Source organism: Danio rerio, chromosome 16, assembly GCF_052040795.2.
Source record: "Danio rerio strain M-AB ecotype USA chromosome 16, GRCz13ab, whole genome shotgun sequence".
Taxonomy (NCBI): domain Eukaryota; kingdom Metazoa; phylum Chordata; class Actinopteri; order Cypriniformes; family Danionidae; genus Danio; species Danio rerio.
In genome coordinates, this window is record NC_141036.1 from 26,900,337 (window position 1) to 26,921,527 (window position 21,191).

Consider the following 21,191-nt stretch of genomic DNA (forward strand, 5'->3'; position numbering starts at 1 on the left):
GATTGAGTGTTATAATTGATGACTGAATCAGTGATGATGACGGAAAGTGAATTAGTATAGTATGTGAATCACTAAATGAATCAGTCAGTGAGTGAGCAAATGAATGAACAAACAAGAGTTAAATACTGAGTTCCAGCTCTGGAAAAAATAAAAATAAAATTCAATGTTGATGTTTACTTGTCTGGATTCAACAATAAAAAGGATTAACGTACACACACACACACACACACACACACAAACACACACACACACACACACACACACACACACACACACACACATTCTGCTTGTGTTCGATTTATAAACACCCTTTTGTCTTCTACATTTTGTAAACAATTTTAATGCAAGTACTTGTTTGTTAGCTTCAAACCAGCTGCTTATGTAGTAGCTTGTAGATGCGCTACCTACTTTCTCAAAAGGGAAGTTTGTAGCTCCACTACTTTTAGTTAGTTAATTTCAATGGAAGTTTGTTGTTTGCAAGCTACGCTTTCAAATTAACTTTTCAAACTCTGAATTACACATTAAAGATCAAACGAGTAAAGCAACATAAAAAGGAGAAGATGAAAAGAAGAAGAAAACAACAGACGAGCGTTTTTAACTAGCATCTCTCATAGGCCAGCTGACACAGAACATCACATAAATACAACAGAGAAAACAGGCGCCGAGAACCCACGTTGAAAATAATCTGTGCTTTGAAACCAAGGTGAGAGAAAAATCAATTGTCAGAAAATAATAATAATAATAATAATAGCAAATAATGACTGCAGGGGCTGGACAGGCCTTTTTGGGACAGAAATCACACAAGCTCATTCTGTATTGAGCGGCACTAAATACTTCTATTCTCTCCAGTTCTTTTTTAAAGCTCTTTGTGCGTGGACGACAGTGCTCTGGAGATGCGACTCTCTGCCATCGGCTCACCCCGTGTGCTGGATCCATAAGATGATTACAGCTCTGAAAGAAGTCAGAATTTTCAACACCTGGCTGCATTTGTCTGTGTTTCTTGCTGGAAACTGTGAGGACGAGGGAACGTGAAAAAGTAAATGAACAGATTCGGTAAACGGTTAAGTAGATGAATCAGTTATTAAGAGGCCAAATGAATCACTGAATGAATAAATCAGTTAACAAGTAAGAGTTGATTAAGATTATTATTGATTTTGTAAGCGACAAAAATGTCAAAAACTAGAGAGTTTGTGAATAAATTCATAAGTGAATGAAACAATTATGACTGGATCACTTCATTAAGTTACAATGAACAACAGAGTAAATGATTCACTCCATGAATCAGTAAATAAGCAACTGAGCGAGTGAGTGAGTTGGTGAATAAATGCCTGAATGCATTACTGACTCAGTGAATCAATGATTAAGTGTGTTGCTTTAACTGAATAAGTGGTTCATTGGCTTGTTTAGTTGGGGTCAGTAGAGCTGCCCTACTATTGAATCTCATCCCTTAACACGAATTTTCATATTGAAACTGAAAGCAGAACTGATGTACTGAACTTGTTATACATTGATGAACGCTTGATTACTTTTTGCCTGTTCTTCTTCTTTTTTTTTTTTTTGGATGGCAAAAGTGTATAAAGTGAGTTAAAGATTAAGCAAGATAGTTGTACAATATATGAACAGGTGAGTTATTCAAGTCAATTAATGGATGTATGAGTATTTGAACAAATAAATTGATTAATGAATGAACGATTCTTCGTTGAGAAAGCAAGTTACAGGTTTATATTGAGGAACAGTTCAGCATGTTGCATTAACTGAAAGAGTGATACATCAGTTGTACATTAGCGTGAATCTTAGTTCCCAACATGAACTATTTTACGTCACTATTACATTTTAGTAAATTATATTATCAAACAAATTTTTATTTGAGGAAACTTTTACTTTTTTAGGGCAAAATTAACTTCTGCCAGAGCAAACTTCTGCCAGAGCAAACTGATATTTTTTCGTTACCCTGTCAAGCTAAAATTTGTATTTGAGAGTGAATATAAGAGTACACGGTAGAGTCTTTTTACATCAGTGCTGGACAAAGATTAATTTTGACTAATCTATCCAAAATAAAAGTTTGTTTTGACATTAGGGGTGTCAAAATGAATTGTTTCTTCAGTGCAACATAATGCACTGAATTGGTTTGTAATCGATCCTAACCGGTTATTAAACATTGACGTCATTTATCTCATAGATGCTAAGTCACAGTAGAATATATGGCGAGCAATGCAAGCGCAAGTAATTCCAAAAGCACATTGCTGACATTGAAGCTACAGCAGAGCCCCTATTTCACTCCAGTGGAGAAAATGAAAGTAAACTTCATTTCTCTCTCTGTCACAGTGGCCCCTTTGACCTGCTGTTCCAGCGATACTTTTAAATTCAGACATGAGCTTGTCTGCAGAGTGAGTTTTTTTCACTGCATCGATCACAAATCAGCTGAGAACGCTGCGTTCATTTATCAGTGTCACTGATTGGTGAACAGTGCCAGCGCATTAGAACCAATCACAGCCCTTTCTGTTGAGGGTGTGATCAATCATAAGAGTTTAACAACTTGCTTGCTCGACAACTCTTCAAAAATATTTTTTTCTCAAAAAATTGTTAAATGCTCAGATTGTTCTGTGCATGTCCTTGAGTTTGGTTTGATGAGTGTTTACTTTGAGCATAAAATGATTTAAAAATGATACATTTTAATTATTGCACTGGATTAGGGATAGGGTTAGTAAGATATAAAGGTGTGTATGCAAAGCATTGTCAATGCAACAAGATGCACCGAGATGTAGAATTTAACTGAATTGTTTGCTTAATAACCGAACAGAACCGTGAGTCCAGAGTAGGTTCACACCTCTATTTGACACAATATATGTACAGTTGAAGTCAGAATTATTAGCCCTCCTGAATTATTTTCCCCCAATTTCTGTTTAACGGAGAGAAACATTTTTCAACACATTTCTAAACATAATAGTTTTCATAACTCATCTCTAATAATTGATTTATTTTATTTTTACCATGATGACAGCAAATAATATTTTACTATATATTTTTTAAGAGACTTCTATACAGCTTAAAGCGACATTTAAAGGCTTAACTAAGTTAATTAGGTTAACTAGGCAGGTTCAGGTAATTGGGCAAGTAGGCAAATTTTCTCAAATATATGCATGCATGTGTGTATTTTTATATATCTAATACATATACACGGAACACACACACACACACACACACACACACACACACACACACACACACACACACACACACACACACACACACACACACACACACACACACACACACACACACACACACACACACACACACACACCTATTACGTCAAAACAAACTTTTATTTTAGATGCGACTAATGGGATTCATTTTTGCCCAGCACTAAATGAAATGAATCATGCAATGGGATTTACTAATGTTATTTGCACCATTATTTAATGCCAAAAAAATGTCCTTAATTTTGTGCTGTAAATGGCTGCAGTTGTTCATGGAGGAGGTATTGCTGAGGGAGAGCACTTTATTTCACATGTAATCATTTATTTGAAATGCCAAAAGAACAGATCATTCGAACATATTATTTTGTGGCATGTTTCAGGATTTAAAATATGATTTCAAACACACTATTTATTTTCCTGCATTATCCATGGTCCATTTTTCCTGGGACAGTCACGTATCTCAGCTCTTTTTAGTATCTTGCAAGAACAACCTAATCAAAGGTAACCAAGCTCATCGTAGAAAAATATTACCACCCATTCACAATTCATAATTGATTAGCTTGCAGTAAGAGAAGTCGGAGCAGACAAAATCATGGTGAATGAACACATAATTAAAGCGCTCACTTGCCTGTGCGATCCTAGTTCTTTAAGTATAAGCAGCTCTTCTTGCACTTGAACTATCAAACAAACAGTTGCAAGTGTCTTCACTTGCATTAAGCTTTTACCTGTTTGTTTATTACGCATTACCCCAATCGTATTTGTATTTTTTGTACATAAAGAGAAAAAAAATATTTGTATGTATAGGCGGACTTCAGTTCAATATAATGTGTAACATAGCTGCCTTTAATTAAAATACGTGTTTAATGAAGTAGTCAAAGTTTGACATAATTTAATATTGATTCTTCAGTCTTCCTACATGTAAGTCAATCACCCGCACATCATGAGCATTGGCTCTGCTTATTTGCTGCTATGCTAATTTGTGGCCATGCTTATTTCATTAGTTGACATAAATTACATCAGTGATTTTTAATTTTATGTGTTTACAAAATTTGGCCCTTAGAGAATTACAATGCAAACCAAAGGCAGACAAGACTTAATATGGAAAGAAAAAAGCTTGGTATATTTGTAGATGTGGAACAAAGAATTTGCACCTAAATTTGAGTCATGGCTTACGGAAAGGGTTAGATATGAGGAAAAGGTTTGATATTATATTAGATTATTGCAGGTAAACCAAAGACATTTTTCATAGATTTTGAACTCTGAATATTTGTAGTTGGGTATTTATTGGCATTGGTATTTTCTAAATATAGTATATTGAAAGCTTCTGTATGCATACTGTATATGCAGGTGTTTGTGTGGGATTTTGTATAGATAAAGTCGAAGTCAAAATTATTCTCCCTCCTGTTATTTTTTTTATTCTTTTTTAAATATTTGCCAAGTGTTATTTAACAAAGCAAGGACATTTTTTCATAGTCTATACTTTCTATGCCTTTTTTCTTCTGGAGAAAGTATATATGTTTTAAGTGTGGTAAGAATACAAGCATTTTATAAAAATTTTAGGGTCAATATATTTAGCCCCTTTAAAAATATATTTTTTTGTAGTTGTCTATACAATAAACCACTGTTGCCTTGGCTAATTTACCTATTTATATATAATAACTAGGTCAATATCTTAAATAGGCAAACATAAGTATACTTATATTTGCCTTGTTAAGATAATAACCAAGTGCCCAAGTGCCCAAATGTATCATACACCCGGCACAATGTGGTGCAAGGCGCAACGCAATTGTTGTTTTTCAGTTTCAGCTTGGTGGAAGAGTCGTTTTTACGTTTTCCGCCACACTGTTTAAATAGCAATTGCATTTGCGTTCATATGTGCGCCTATTGGCGTTCTAGTCTAAAAAAGGAGGCATTTTGAGGCGCATTGCTGGCGCGTTGCTATTTTGAGAAACTATAATAGTCTGTTCTTTAGACCAGAACAAAGCCAGTCTAAAGTCCAACGCAGAGCGCGTTAGTTGTGCGCCTCGCTTACTGCTTAATACACACAATATGTAGAGCAATACGCAAATATCTTTACATATGAAAAAGAATTGAAATATTAAGGGTATAAAGAAGATATAATAAATATATATATATATATATATATATATATATATATATATATATATATATATATATATATGATATAAATAAAAAGGATTAAAATATTACAAAATATATTATTTTTTAGCCTACATAAATATAAAAATCACATACTTTCATACCATCATCTCGGGGGCATTTTCAGTTTATTCATAACCATTTGCTTTTGTATAATGTTATTATTAGCAGTATTTTTTATTATACCCATATTTATATTTGTTTCATTAAAAACAAGCTTATATTTGTCCACCTGTCAGGTTTTAGACCATATGGGACACAGCATGTGTATTTGGATATAACTCAGTTGTTTGGCCACACTTCGTTATTATTGTTCATTTATTTGTTTGCTGGAAATTAGAACTGAATTTAGAAATAGTTTTGAAACAAATCTTTACATCTAAACTTTTCATTCTTTTAACACATTTCTAAACATAATAGTTTTAATAATCAATTTCTAATAACTGATTTTTAAAAAATCTTTACCATGATGACAGCAAATAATATTTCACTAGATATTTTTAAAGGCACTAAAGCTTAAAGTGACATTTAAAGAATTAATTAGGCAGGTTAGGGTAATTAGGCAAGTTATAGTATAATGATGGTTTGTTCTCTAGAATATCAAAAAATATACAGCTTAAAGGGCCTAATAATTTTGACCTTAAATGTTTGGTTTTTTTTTATTTATTTTTTATAAAAACTGCTTTTATTCTAGCTGAAATAAATCAAATAAGACTTTCTCCAGAAGAAAAAAATATTATCAGACATACTGTGAAAATGTCCTTGCTCTGTTAAACATCATTGTTAAACATCAATTTAACATAAACATAATTCTGACGTCAACTGTATTTAAGTATTTATTTTTTGTACCACACCCACCCTTGTTTAAATGGATCAGTAAATTATTTGTTGTGTTGCACCAAAGACTATAAAATACAAAAAAAAAAAAAAAAAATGTATAGTTCTGAATGGAGAAAAAAAAAACTATCAATACGGGCACTCTAGTGAAGAAGGCTCAGTCCAGACTTGTTTTCTTTAAAACAGCTTTTGCAGTTTTATTTGTTATGAACCCTTAGGGGTAGGCAAACACTCTCAAATCTCAAAATGCTTTCCCTCAGACATTAGAAATATATCAACATAAAGCTTGAAATCTCTACTTTTCCCCAAACAACTACACTTGAAATCAAATGTTGTCGGGTTTTGTAATCAACAATTGTGAGTTCTTTCTGGTCTGACCTGATTACTTAAATGAACTCCTACTCCTTAAAACGCAAATCACATGACAGCAACACAAAATTGTAAAAAATGAGGCTGCTGTCATTTTGAGAGACGATCTGCCATCAGGAATAAGTTGGAAATTACCTCAGAAAACCAGTGCGCTTTGACACAACATTCTTTGGAGAATGATGTTGTGTAAGACTAAAGTTATTCAATCTTATTGGGCAAGGTGAAGCAGCCATGAAGGATGTGGGTGTCATGAACATTAGCTTGAGCAAATATGATTTTTTTTTTTTTTTATGTTTTACAACAAAATTTAAGAGACAATTGTGACATTTTATTGATGATCCCAAATATGAAATTTAATTGTAAGCTTGGTAAACAGTTTTGGAAAATTTGATGTTTCCCCATTCCAAGAGGTAGGAGCTGCATGCTTCAGAGGTAATTCAAAAATGGCCGCTGAGTGAAATGACTTGCGTTAAAGGGACTTTAATAGCACTCATTGAACTGAACGAATTCTGTCTACATTTACATGGACATCAGTGGTCAAATTATTTGCCTAAATTTGAATAAGACAATAATATGATTGTCATGCTTTTTGAATTTTCCTTTCATGTTCCCGTTTGACATGTTATAGTACATAGTTTGACCAATGTCATTACATCACCAGTGTTGGGGGTAATGCATTATATATTGTGAGTTATGTAATAATATTACTTCTTTAAGTAACGAGTCAAGTAACACATTACTTAAAAAATTAAGTAATAATATTTTAATTTAATTAGCTTTTAAAAAACTAACTTGCTGAATTAAAATTATTGTAATCAAGTTGAATCACACTGAATGAGAGAATGAGCTACCCACAGGAACAGAAACCAAGATGGCAGAGCCTTACATTTCTGTGATAGTCGTATTCTTATTAATCTGATGCATTGAAGAAAAGGGGATTGTCTCAATAGACGGTGATTTTACTGAACTAATAAAGGAACAAATTCTAAAGTAGCAAACACATTGCTTTTAGCTTTCATTAATTTCATTTAAATCCTGAAATGAATTAGTGTCAGGAAGTTCTCAGAAGGTAACATTTTTTTATTTTTATTATTATTATTATTATTTTATTATTTTTTTTAGGTAAAATGAAGGGGTAGGTTATACAGTGTGTTGTTAAATTCAGAGCTCCTCTATTAAAAAAAAAAAGAAAGAAAAAATACCCTGTAAGTTCTGAAAGAGATCAAGCCTGCAGGCAGGTATGAAAAGTAACTCAAAAGTAACGTAACACATTACTTTCCATAAAAAGTGACTAAGTAATGCAACTAGTTACTTTTTTGGGGGGAGTAACTCAATATTGTAATGTATTACTTCCTCCGGTTTCCTCCGGGTACTCCGGTTTCCCCCACAGTCCAAAGACATGCGGTACAGGTGAATTGGGTAAGCTAAATTGTCCATAGTGTATGAGTGTGTGTGTAAATGTGTGTGTGGATGTTTCCCAGAGATGGATTGTGGCTGGAAGGGCATTCGCTGCATAAAAACTAGCTGGATAAGTTGGCGGTTCATTCCGCTGTGGCGACCCCGGATTAAAAAAGGGACTAAGCCGACAAGAAAATGAATGAATGATAGCTTTCGCCATGAGCTACGACTCTGTTCCAAATGGCATCAAAGTGCACTGCGAAGGGAGCACAACTGTAAACATGAAGACCACTAAAACTGAACTGTAAAAATACTCTGAAAGCAAATTACACCTAAGAGAGATGAAAAGATTCGGAAACACCCCTAATTGGTTATATGTATGATGCAGTAAATGATGTTATGTGAGAGTATGATTGTTGTTGTTATGAGATTGTGAGTGGCCTATAAACTTAAGTGATTGTTAAAGCTGGCTTCTGCTGATGAAACTGCAAACTATCTTCAGAAAATTTGGTTTATTCGAATCTCTGACTCTTTTTCATCATTCTGGTCATTTTTAGGTTAAAACTGTCAGTATCCTGTTACAAAATATAGTGAAAAGTACTACAAAATGATAATAGTTTGATTGTGGTGTTTATATTTCTGTACAGCACATCAATAATGCAACTAAAATAGTACTCCACATCTTAAATCAAATTCTGTTTAGTTCGATTATGACTTTAGTCAGATGAAGGTCATGAAAAATCTGTTTACATTGCAGACTCTTTAAGTATTTTCTTAAATGTAACGAAGTGGCTGACACAGAGGGATCCATTTGCAGTATGTTTATTAAACACAGTTTAATAAAAACAAGCACACAGATGTAATGCATGTGCAAACTCACATTAAACACAACAATGTTACATTGAAGGGCTGGCGGCAGGTAAACACAGTATGAATGTTCAGGCATTGGTCAGAGGCAGGCGGCAAATATCAAGGTCGGTATTCAGGCTAGAGTTCAAGGCAGGTGGCGTGGATCAAAGTAGGTAATCAGGCAGAGGTACAAGGCAGGCGGCTGGCAGGACGAGGTCGAGGAACAAGGCAGGGTAAGCAACGGGAAAGCAGGAAGTGAAGAGAAACCACTCAGTAGTGTTAGCCGGGGCAAAACAAGACTTCACAGTGGGTGAATGTGTGTGTGCTGCTTATATGCCAGAGCGTGGGTAATCAAGTGGATGCGCTGCAGGTGTGCAAGCTATCAGTGTAAGTGGATGACGTAATGGTTAAAAGTCCAGGGATGGTGACCTCTGCTGGCCAGCAAGGGGAATGACTGGGACCGAGTCGGTGACGTTAATCCTGTTAAAATCTGATTATTGGTGTCCATATAAACATACTCAGTAACTAAATGAGTGAATCCAAGTATCATATACTTGAGTGACAAAGCGATACATTGAACAAACATGCAAATTAGCGAATAAATGAGTGATAAGTTGAACAAGCGATTGAGTGCTCTTTCATGGCACGTGTATGTACCCACTGGATCCATGTTCCACACAACAGGGGTAAAAGAGCCTCACTAAAGGAGATAAATGCCTTCGCTCATGCTAAATGGCAGGGAAATGTCAGCGCATTGTCCAGCCGGTGTCACCTTTAGTCACGCCTCATTTACATACCTCACAGATCTGGCCAATCTGAAGGAATCTCTTGGAAAGGGCATATGCTGATAGGCTCTTGTATTCATGACCGCTGAGGGATATTTACGCCCTGCTGCCTGCTAAAAGACTGTTATCGGGATTCATTAGTTAGCAAGCAGAGGTTTTCATTTGCGTTTAGACCAGGGCACTCAAGCAGTAAGGGCAGCCTGGAGCTGTCATGATCGTGCTGTAGAATCCGCCCGATATTAAAAGTCTGAGAATTGTTAGCAAAAAAAATGTGTCTGGAAATAGTGGTGTTGAATGGCTCAGAAGAGGGGTGATTTAGCTCCTACAAAATGGTCCAATTATGTGCACTTATAAAAGCAGAGATCATAGATACTAATTCAGCTTTTAGCTTTTGTGGTCGTTTCTGTTTCTGCCAATTTCATTCTTTTTCTCGATTCCCCCATATTCAGTGAATTACGTATGCTTTTTGAGTCTATTCTGAAGCTGGGGTTATGGAGGCAAGGATGAAAACACATTACACATCATGTAAAACGAGGGTGACGGAGAGTCATCACTTAAAGGGATTTCACTTTTGAGTGATAGTGACGGCTGAGATGGAAAAAACAAAGGTTATTACATAAAAGGATCTTTAAAAAGAGATTGAAATAAGGTGTAATCAGTTAAAAAGGATTTCAGGAAGACTGATGGCGCCGGTATAAATAAATTCCAAAGATGATAAAAGATAACCAGCATGAAATGAGACTGCTCCACGGCTAGCATGGACTCCAAGGTTGTGTTTAACATATTTACCACTTACCAAAGCTACAAGAGAGCCATTAATGGATAAGGAATGTGTCTGATGAACTCAGTGTCAGAGAACAAGTGCTCAATACGTTAATGATGTAATGTTATACAAAATGGAGATACACTCAAATAAGACAATAATGTTATGTGATGCAGCAGTTGGTGTGTAAATTAATATACAAGATATGCTAGTTTTAGTTATGTGATCAATGAGGATTTTGGATTAATTGAATGTTTAGCAGTTTATATTATAAGGGTAGACTGTGTCCACTTTAAAAAATAAAAAAAATAGTAATCTTTTTTCATTTATTATGAGATTTATGTGACAGATTTAGTAAAAGTCACATTGTAAAGTACTTCGGTTGAAGAAAATTATTATAATTTTGAGATATAAAGTGAGTCTACTTGAAATATGTTTAAAAAGTAAGATCTGTTGCTATATGAGTGAGCTACTGTTCATTTTGAGAGTCAGTTGCACTGGAACATATATAAGATGTTTTGTTTATTTAAAAAAAACTAATTAAACAAATTAAATCCTATTTTTTTATAACTATACAAAATACAAATTAAAATTGATTAGTTTGAATGAACTCAAAACTAATGCACTCACTTGCCTGTGCGATCTTAGTTATATCAGAAATATAATAATAAAGTTAGTTTTATGTAATAAAAGTTTATTCTAAAATTTCTAAGATTTTGGCACGATTTCCTTGACGTGGGGATTTGTAAATGATAAATGGGTGTCATGACACAAGATTCAATCGTTTCTTCTCATGTAATATGGCATAGTTTACGACAACTGATACTGCTTTACGACACCATCACAGAAAAACAAGCAAGTTTAATCTTTAAATTTTCTGCATGACTAGTTCCGTCACTTGGGTGACACTGTACAACAGGAGCACATAATTTCTCTGTTTTATAAGTGTGTGCTGCCGTTAATGCACCGGTCAGGTAAAAAATAGGCTGCATATTTACTCATGGGTGGGTCATGGGTGGATAAAATCAATCATTGGTTATGCAAACTTTAACAACCTTTTCTAAAATATTAAGGTGTTTTAAGCAATTTTATCTGGCAGACTGGCACAAATATGCAGACATTTTCATTCTCACAATAAGTTTCTGAGATCTCTCAGCCTTCCAACAGAGTTTGATCATCCGAGGTTATCTGGAAACATGTTAAGTGCTGCGATTACATTATAAAAGGATTTCCTGCTTTTTCAAATTTGTCATTAACAGTTTAATATAGCCTTCTCGGAAACTGTGAATATTTCACTTTAATTTTATTTAGGGTAGATTATTATTTTGTTTAACAAACACAGGCAATTTGTGTTTTGGCGCTGATAGCGATCTTGTTTTGAAGCATTTCGCCTTCCATGTTATTCTTGTTTATCTAGATAAATGACAAAAAAAAAAAAAAAATACAATAAAATTAAGGTAAAACCTAGCAGACGAAATTCGTTGTAATAAGATATTTTTTTGCAAGAAAAATATACAACATACAGTATTTTTTTATTTGTGCCCCTCCACTTCTCAACTATAAGGGTAGATGATTTGTTTCACTCTGTGGAAAATAAGGATTTAATGAATGCTTCACTGTAGTTGTATCACTAACCTATATTTGCTATTTTTTATGTCATTATTTTAAAGACTATGTCTGATATCATCTGATTTTTCCATGTTGCTAATGTGCTTTCATTTTCTCCATCTCACTCGCGGCAAGTTCAGGTGAGCGAGTGTTTAATAAGCAACCCATAGCTGGAAAATATATACCTGTATATACATTTAGATTTCAAAGAAAATATCTTAATATTAAAAAGGAATCATAAGTTTGATCCTATCCATAATGAATGCCCTCAAATAATATAGTTATTAGTTGTCAGCAAGCGATGTGTGTTTTATGATTGAATTATATATATTTTTTTATTTGAACTATTAAAAGAAATATCGTCATAGCATTACTTGTGACTGCTTTAGGAAATAAATCTTCCGGGATGACTGATTGTGAAGGAATGTGTAGTCTGGCACATTTGTTACCCCTGACAAGATTTTATCAAGACAAAATCGCCTAATCTGACATAGTGACTTTTGTAAACAACAATAAAAATTGTGTGATCGGACAAGGGCATAAGCCAAAGGAAAATGAATGAATGAATAAATGAAGTCACAATATTGTGACATAAAGGGAAAATTATGAGAAATAAATGTGCAACTGGAAAAAAGTCAGATTTGCAGACACAGTTATCAGTCCCCTTGTTGCAAGACATATAATACAATGTCTGTTTCACCGTTTTCACGTGTGAACGTGAAGCACATGTGGTTTTCTGTAAGGGTGTGATGGTACGTTCATCACTTGGGAACCTTGTTTGATGTCTCTGGTCCATGATGCAATCATATTTCAATCAAACTGAACCAGAGTTTATTTAGAAGTGGACTGAGACCTTTTCAAACATCTCAAAGTTTGTTTCATGCTCAAATGTGAATGTTTCGATTGGCAGTGGGGCTATGCGAATAATCAAAAGGAATTTTCATGCGCTGTACTTTCCAAGTTTGTATGGGTTTCCTCCAGGTGCTTCGGTTTCCCCCATAGTCCAAAGACATGCAGTATAGATGAATTGGGTATATTAATATTTGCCATAGTGAATGAGTGTGTGTGTGTGTGTGTGTGTGTGTGTGTGTGTGTGTGTGTGTGTGTGTGTGTGTGTGTGTGTGTGTGTGTGTGTGTGTGTGTGTGTGTGAATTAAACAGTTTATGACTGTTTACAAGTTCTGGGTTGCAGCTGAAGGGGCATCTGCTTTATAAACTTATGCAAGAGTAACTGGAGGTTTGTTTTTCTGTGGTGACCCCTGGTAAATCAGGAACTAAGCCAAAGAACAGTGAGTGAGTGCATTTTCGTGTGCATTTTGTCAGTAAAGCTGGTTCTATTAAACCTATATAAAAACCATTGGTGCAAACCATAAACACAGAGGCATTAAACACTAATAAGCTACGTCAACCAAATCTGATACTGTTGTTGTTGATGTTGTTCAATCTAATCTTGTCAGCTCTATGTAGTAAATACTGCACTATTACAATGTGGTTATAGTCCAAACTGAAATAAATCATACTATGAGATGATTCCATAGTCATGTGTATATTAGTCACACTGAATTAATGAAAGCAGTTAAATCTTTTGTTTATTCAGCAACAGCTATAGGAACTTCCTAGGTTTCTTCATGGGCATTTGGAGTTTCCGTAAGAGCACCTCTGGCTTTCGGAGGAGATTTACTACTGATGACACAATCATGATTCCATGACAAGATGTTCTTGACAAATACAGCTATGTTTATTTAATTACCCAGTCCCAGTTGGCAGAGTTGATTCAAACTAATTACACTACATCATTAATGAACCAAAGTAAAGTTTAATCTAGCCAAATGTACACAGTGAACAAACCCCTACTGTAAAATCACAATTCCAAATACAATGACGATATCAGAAATAGCAATGCAATCTCAGAGAAATCCTCAGCCTTTTGATTTGGTAGCTAATTCATATTAATTTGTGGGATCTCACTCGTACATTTCTATACAATTTGCTCATTCCCTGATGAGAGTTAGGTTAGAGGTTGGGTTTAGGGTAGGCATGGGCCAGTATGATAACCTTGGATAAAAATATCACAGATTCACAGTAGTGTGATTACTGCTGTAAAATATATATTTTTTAAAAGTCTGATTAAAACACAAAAACTTTTTTCAGCTTTTTTTTCAACGCACTGGCTGTGTCTGAACTCACATACTTCCATACTACTGTATATAGTATACTAAATACAGTATGCGAGCCGTCTGAATTCATAGAATTTGAAAAACAGTATACAAGAAGTACCCGGATGACCTACTACTTACGAAGAGTTTCCAAAGCATGCATCTAATGGATGCTTCCTATCCTGTGATGAACCGCGAGAGAATTTATGAATGGGAGTGAAGCGGGTATGTCATGTGATGATGACACAATGGAATCCATAGTATGTCAGAGCTCCATTCATTCTACTCTCATTCATACTTCAAGTAGTACGGTCATGTAGTACATTCAAATTCAAATGCAGTACCTACTGAGTCCAGTGCTTTCCACACATAGTGCTCTTTTTTGACGATCCATGCACAAAGTCCAAAGCGCAGGGCGCAAACGCATTAAGGGCATGTCAGAATCCACTTTTGCTGTTTTAAGGACAGAAAAATCCACTTTGCGATATGGTGCATGGTCTTACAGGGTTGAGTTTACTCTCTTAATGAGTTATAGGTGAGATTTGAGAATAAACCAATCAGAGTTTTATCTCCCGTTCCCCTTCGGTTGGGGAACTTCAGTGCCATGAATGGGAGGATTCGGATCAGAAGCCGCTTATCTGGAGAGTATTGAACGGGCCAATGAATGAAATTAATTGGCAGCGTAAGCTTGCGCAGGTGTGCGACATCTGCAATTATCTCAGCATATAAGCACACCTGAAGCCAGCAGACGCCATCCTTTTCGCTTCAGATCCTTTCTGAGTGAGTCGATGAGGGTTCCTCTTGCTGATCAGCACTTCAGAGCGAACGAGTGTGTCTCCCGGTCCAGAGTGGGTCTTCGCGGTGGCAGACGGTCGAGCTGGGTTACTCCCTTGCCTGCGGTTCTTTGGGTCCGGTCCTCCAGAGCGGTGCGTATAGTTGCAACTTTCCTAAAAGAGCAACACAGTCGTGCAGCACGTCCTTTTCAGGATGGCGCTCCGACTGTGCGTTTCTGGATGCGGGGGTTTCCTGTCACCGGATGATGGACACGATCACTGCATTGCATGTTTGGGGGTCCAGCATGTTAATGCGGTGCTCGCGGGCGGTTCATGTCGTCATTGCGATGCCATGACCGTTGCACAGCTAAGATCGCGGCTAACTTTCGCAAGAGAGCGAGCCACCCCAGTTGCCTCCTGCTCTAAAAAAGCAGCGGGCGCTCGGGCAGATCTGAGGGTTTCAGCGGGAGCTAATCCGCCGCCCACGGGCTCGCGGACCTCTCGCTCCTCACGGCGCTCCATCCAAGCTTCGGGTGGTGAGAGTGATCCGTCTAACCAGATGGTAGCTCTCACACTCGCTGACACCGGAGATCAGATGTCCTCCGCGGCATCGGAGGGTGGGCTTTCACTGTCCGACGAAGATCCGGACCCGCTCGCCCCCTCCGGGCAGGTGAGCGCTGTCAAATCGGATCCTGAAGCGGACATGTTAGCCGTGCTTTCCCGGGCTGCTTCGGCCGTGGGGTTGGAGATGGTTTATCCCCCAGCTCCGCGGCCGGACCGACTAGATGGGTGCTACGTAGAGGACCAGAAGGCGAAGCCTTCGAAGCCTCTCGTCCCCTTCTTCCCGGAAGTGCACAGTAGGCTCACGCAGTCCTGGAGGGCACCTTTCTCTGCCCGTGCTGCGAGTGCCTCCGCCCTCACCGCCCTTGACGGCGGAGCTGCCAGGGGGTATGAGGCGATCCCGTCAGTGGAGCGCGCTATCGCGGTCAATCTTTGTCCGCGTGGCGCCTCTACGTGGCGGGGTTTGCCCCGCCTCCCGTCCAAAGCCTGTAGGTTGTCTGCCTCCCTCGGAGCCAGAGCTTATAAGGCTGCGGGCCAGGCTGCTTCTGCTTTGCACGCGATGGCCACCTACCAGCGCTACCAAGCGCAGGCGCTGGCCGAGCTGCACGAGGGCGGGTCCAACCCAAGCTTATTACATGAGCTGCGCACCGCGACCGACTATGCTCTTCGGACTACTAAGTCCGCCGCGTGTGCGCTGGGGAGGACGATGTCCACACTTGTGGTTCAGGAACGCCACCTCTGGCTAAACCTGGCCGATATGCGCGACGTTGACAAAGTTCGCTTTCTTGACTCGCCCATATCCCAGGCTGGCCTGTTCGGCGACACCGTCGGTGAATTCACCCAGGAATTCAAGGCGGTGAAAGAGCAGTCGGATGCGATGGGCAATGTCATCTATCGGCGTGGCCGTAAGCCCGCTCCGCCCGCCGAGCCATCCACCTCCGCTGTTCCTCGCCGAGGGCGCCCGCCAGCGAGTGCTGCCCCGCCCCCGCCTGCGCCTCCGGCCAAGCGGGCGCGGCGTTCACCTCGAAAGCAGGCAGCCCCTCCTGCCCAGGGCGCCGTTAAGTCCGGTAAACGGACCGCGAAGCGTCCCTGAGACAGGCCATCCGGAGAAGAGGAAACTTGCTCTTTCCCCGCTGGAGGGCGGGGCCCTGATAACAACGGTACTTTTCAGTGCCACCAAAACATCAGTAAAAGAGCACTTTTTCCCTTCCCCGGATGTGACTGCACGAGTTCTGCCAGTCCGGGACGCGCTGCCTTCCGGCTCGCAGACTCTACGTGCTTCGCCAGTGGCTCACGAGCGCTGGGGGGACGGTCTCCCTTTCCTCAGCCCTCCAGCCCCCTCTCCGGAGTCAGGGTGCGGAGCCAGAGCGAATCGCTCTCCTCCAGCTCTTCCGCGGGACCCTCGTGCTTCCCGGATCAGCACACCCACTCCGCGCTGCCCCACCGCTGGTACGTCAGCGATTGTAGCGATGACTCCATTAGCGAGGGCTCTGCCTGCCTGGTTAGCGCGGGCCAGCCCCTCGCGGTGGCTCATACGCACAATCAGACTCGGTTACGCGATTCAGTTCGCGAAACGGCCCCCCAAGTTACGGGCGTGTATTTCTCCAGGGTCAACCCCCTGTCCGCCCCTGTCTTGCGAGAGGAGATTGCTGCCCTCCTGGCGAAGGGTGCAATCGAGCCGGTTCCTCCAGCCGAGATGGAGAGTGGGTTTTACAGCCCATACTTCATCGTACCCAAAAAGAGCGGTGGGTCACGGCCAATCCTAGATCTGCGCGTTTTGAACCGCTGTCTGCACAAGCTGCCGTTCAGAATGCTCACGCAGAGGCGCATTCTCCAATGCGTTCGTCCTCGGGATTGGTTTGCAGCCATAGACCTGAAGGACGCGTATTTCCATGTCTCCATTCTTCCACGCCACCGCCAATTTCTGCGGTTTGCGTTCGAGGGTCGAGCGTGGCAGTACAAGGTCCTCCCCTTCGGGCTCTCTCTGTCTCCGCGGGTCTTCACCAAACTCGCGGAGGGTGCCCTAGCGCCCCTTCGGCTCGCGGGCATTCGCATACTCAATTATCTCGACGACTGGCTGATTTTAGCCCACTCGCGGGAGCAATTGATTATGCACAGGGACAAGGTGCTTCGGCATCTCCGCCTACTGGGGCTTCAGGTCAACCGAGAAAAGAGCAAACTCGCCCCCGTGCAGAGGATTTCTTTTCTCTGGATGGAGCTGGACTCGATCACCATGGTAGCGCACCTCTCCGAGGAACGCGCTCGCCTGTTGCTGAACTGTCTGAGGGAGCTCGACAGCAAACTAGTGGTCCCACTGAAGTTCTTTCAGAGGCTCCTGGGGTATATGGCATCCGCAGCCGCCGTCACGCCGCTCGGGTTGCTCCATATGAGACCACTTCAGCACTGGCTTCACGATCGGGTCCCCAGACGCGCATGGCACGCGGGCACACACCGGGTCTCGGTTACTGCGCTGTGTCGCCGCGCCCTCAGCCCTTGGAACGACCCCTCGTTCCTACAGGCCGGTGTGCCTCTAGGACAGGCGTCCAGCCATGTTGTTGTTTCAACAGACGCTTCCAACACGGGTTGGGGGGCCGTGTGTCGCGGGCATGCGGCTGCGGGCCTCTGGAAGGGTGCCCAGCTGCATTGGCATATCAATCGCCTAGAGCTGTTGGCAGTGTTCCTCGCTCTCCACCGCTTTTTACCGGTGCTGGAGCGGCAACACGTGCTGGTCAGGACGGACAGTATGGCGGCGGCGGCGTATATCAACCGCATGGGGGGTATGCGCTCTCGCCGCATGTCTCAGCTCGCCCGCCGTCTGCTCCTCTGGAGTCACCCGCGGCTGAAATCGCTGCGCGCCATTCACGTCCCAGGCACGCTCAATCGTGCAGCCGATGCGCTCTCACGACAGCTGTTACGCCCTGGAGAATGGAGACTCCACCCCGAGTCTGTTCAGCTGATATGGGCGCGATTCGGGGAGGCCCAGATCGATCTGTTTGCTTCCCCCGAGAACGCTCACTGCCAGTTGTTTTTTTCCCTGACCGAGGGCTCTCTCGGCACGGATGCACTGGCCCACAGCTGGCCTCGGGGCATGCGCAAGTATGCGTTTCCCCCAGTGAGCCTGCTCGCGCAGTTTCTGTGCAAGGTCAGGGAGGACGAGGAACAGGTTCTGCTAGTTGCGCCCCTTTGGCCCAACCGGACCTGGATATCAGAGCTCTCACTCCTCGCGACGGCCCTCCCCTGGCGGATCCCTTTGAGAGAGGACCTACTCTCTCAGGGACAGGGCACCATCTGGCACCCTCGCCCCGATCTTTGGAACCTCCACGTGTGGTCCCTAGACGCGAGGAAGACTTAGGTAACCTACCGACTGCGGTGGTTAATACCATCACTCAGGCTAGAGCCCCCTCCACGAGGCGCGCCTACGCCCTGAAGTGGAGTCTATTCACTGAATGGTGCGTCTCTCGCAGAGAAGACCCCCGAAATTGCCAGATTAGTGTTGTGCTCTCTTTCCTTCAAGAGAAGTTGGACAGCAGGCTGTCGCCCTCCACTCTCAAGGTTTACGTGGCCGCCATCTCCGCTTATCATAGCGCGGTAGCTGGCGGCACCGTGGGAAAGCATAACCTGGTCATCCAGTTCCTTAGGGGTGCTAGGCGAATTAATCCATCTCGCCCCCCTCTCATGCCCTCTTGGGATCTCGCCCTCGTTCTCACGAGTCTGCGATCCGATCCCTTTGAGCCACTCGAATCAGTATCTCTAAGATTTCTGTCCCTGAAGACAGCTCTGCTGGTTGCGTTGGCCTCCATCAAGAGGGTCGGGGACCTGGAGGCATTTTCGGTCAGTGACTCGTGCCTGGAATTCGGGCCGGATTACTCTCACGTTATCCTGAGACCCCGCCCCGGTTATGTGCCCAAGGTTCCTACCACCCCCTTTAGAGATCAGGTAGTGAACCTGCAAGCGCTGCCCCCGGAGGAGGCAGACCCAGCCCTTTCTTTACTTTGTCCAGTTCGCGCTCTGCGCATTTATGTGGACCGTACTCAGAATTTTAGATCATCTGAGCAGCTCTTTGTCTGTTATGGCGGTCGGCAGCAGGGAAGTGCCGTATCGAAACAAAGATTATCCCACTGGATTGTGGATGCCATTTCACTCGCTTATTCGAGTCGAGGTCAGCCGTGTCCCCCGGGAGTACGTGCACACTCCACTCGGAGCGTTGCATCCTCTTGGGCGCGTGCACGCGGCGCCTCTCTAACAGACATCTGTAGAGCTGCGGGCTGGGCGACACCCAACACATTTGCAAGGTTTTACAATCTGCGAGTGGAGCCGGTTTCCTCAAGGGTATTAGGTAACCCTTTGGTGATTGAGGAGACAACTCGGTAGGGTGTTGAAACACGCTTGCTGCGCCATTCTCCCTAACACGGAGGTACGTGCGCCTTTTTTATCTGTCAGTAAAGTTCCCCGTCAGGTGAGCCCTGCAGATTCCTCCGTGGCCCCCAGCACTGACTCAGCGGAGGAGTCACTTGCTGGCCCACTACGTTGTAGGTCTGCCCGCTGGTCAGCCCGCGTTTTGGGTAAAGGTGCCTGCTATGCGTGATCCCCACTAGGCGATCCCATATGCTTATTCCGCCACGGTTAAGTCCCCCCCCTGGGCGGACCCGTGTCTTCCCTCCCCGCTAACCACTCTTTTGCTATGCGTACTCCCCCTTTTTAGGGCTAGTCCATAGGTTAATTCTGCCATCTATCCCCCCCTTGGGTAACGGATGGCCTCCGCAGCGTCCTCCCTATCGGGATTGCACGCTTCCCAACGTACTGTCGTATTTCCTAGAATTATCTAGATGCTCACGACTTCCCAAAAAATATATCTAAATCCGTAAAACTTCTGTTGAAGTAGGATAAATTAGGGCCAGGGACACGTTGGAGGACCGCGCCCCCCATGATGTGGGTGCGTCACGCTTGCTTGACTATCTCCTCATCGGGGGTGTTGGTAAGGTGCAGTCATTATGGCGCTTTCCATATTCTCCCATTCATGGCACTGAAGTTCCCCAACCGAAGGGGAACGTTCGAGGTTACAGAAGTAACCCTTCGTTCCCCGAGGAGGGGAACGGAAGTGCCATATTCCGTCGCCATAATGACTGTCCCTTAGCTGTTTGAAAGTCTCTTCAGCTTAAAAGGATGGCGTCTGCTGGCTTCAGGTGTGCTTATATGCTGAGATAATTGCAGATGTCGCACACCTGCGCAAGCTTACGCTGCCAATTAATTTCATTCATTGGCCCGTTCAATACTCTCCAGATAAGCGGCTTCTGATCCGAATCCTCCCATTCATGGCACTTCCGTTCCCCTCCTCGGGGAACGAAGGGTTACTTCTGTAACCTCGAACGTTTCCTTTAAGAGTCAGTTGAGCCGCGCCATAGAGCATTTGCTATTGACATGGCGGACTTTGTAAGTGGAAAAACTAAACACTTCACCAGAGAGAAAACAGTTAAACAGAATATCTACAACAAGAGAATGAGAGATGAGCCTCCTCATTTTTTACTTTCGATCGTATGCACAGACATTCATTAGCCTATACATAATTAATTTAGTTTGTTAAGTGCAAAGGTTTGTTTCAAAACTATTTCTAAATTCAGTTATAATTTCTAGCAAACGAATAAATGAACAATAATAACGAAGTGTGGTCAAAATACTGAGTTATATTCAAATACACATGCTGTGCCCCATATGGTCTAAAACCTGACAGGTGGA

At 41.7% G+C, this 21,191-nt stretch overlaps 1 protein-coding gene across 4 annotated transcripts in view; it reads right to left on the minus strand.

Annotated features, from left to right (window-relative positions):
• cadm4 (cell adhesion molecule 4) overlaps positions 1-21,191 on the minus strand; it is a 330,099-nt gene that overhangs the window by 65,839 nt on the left and 243,069 nt on the right.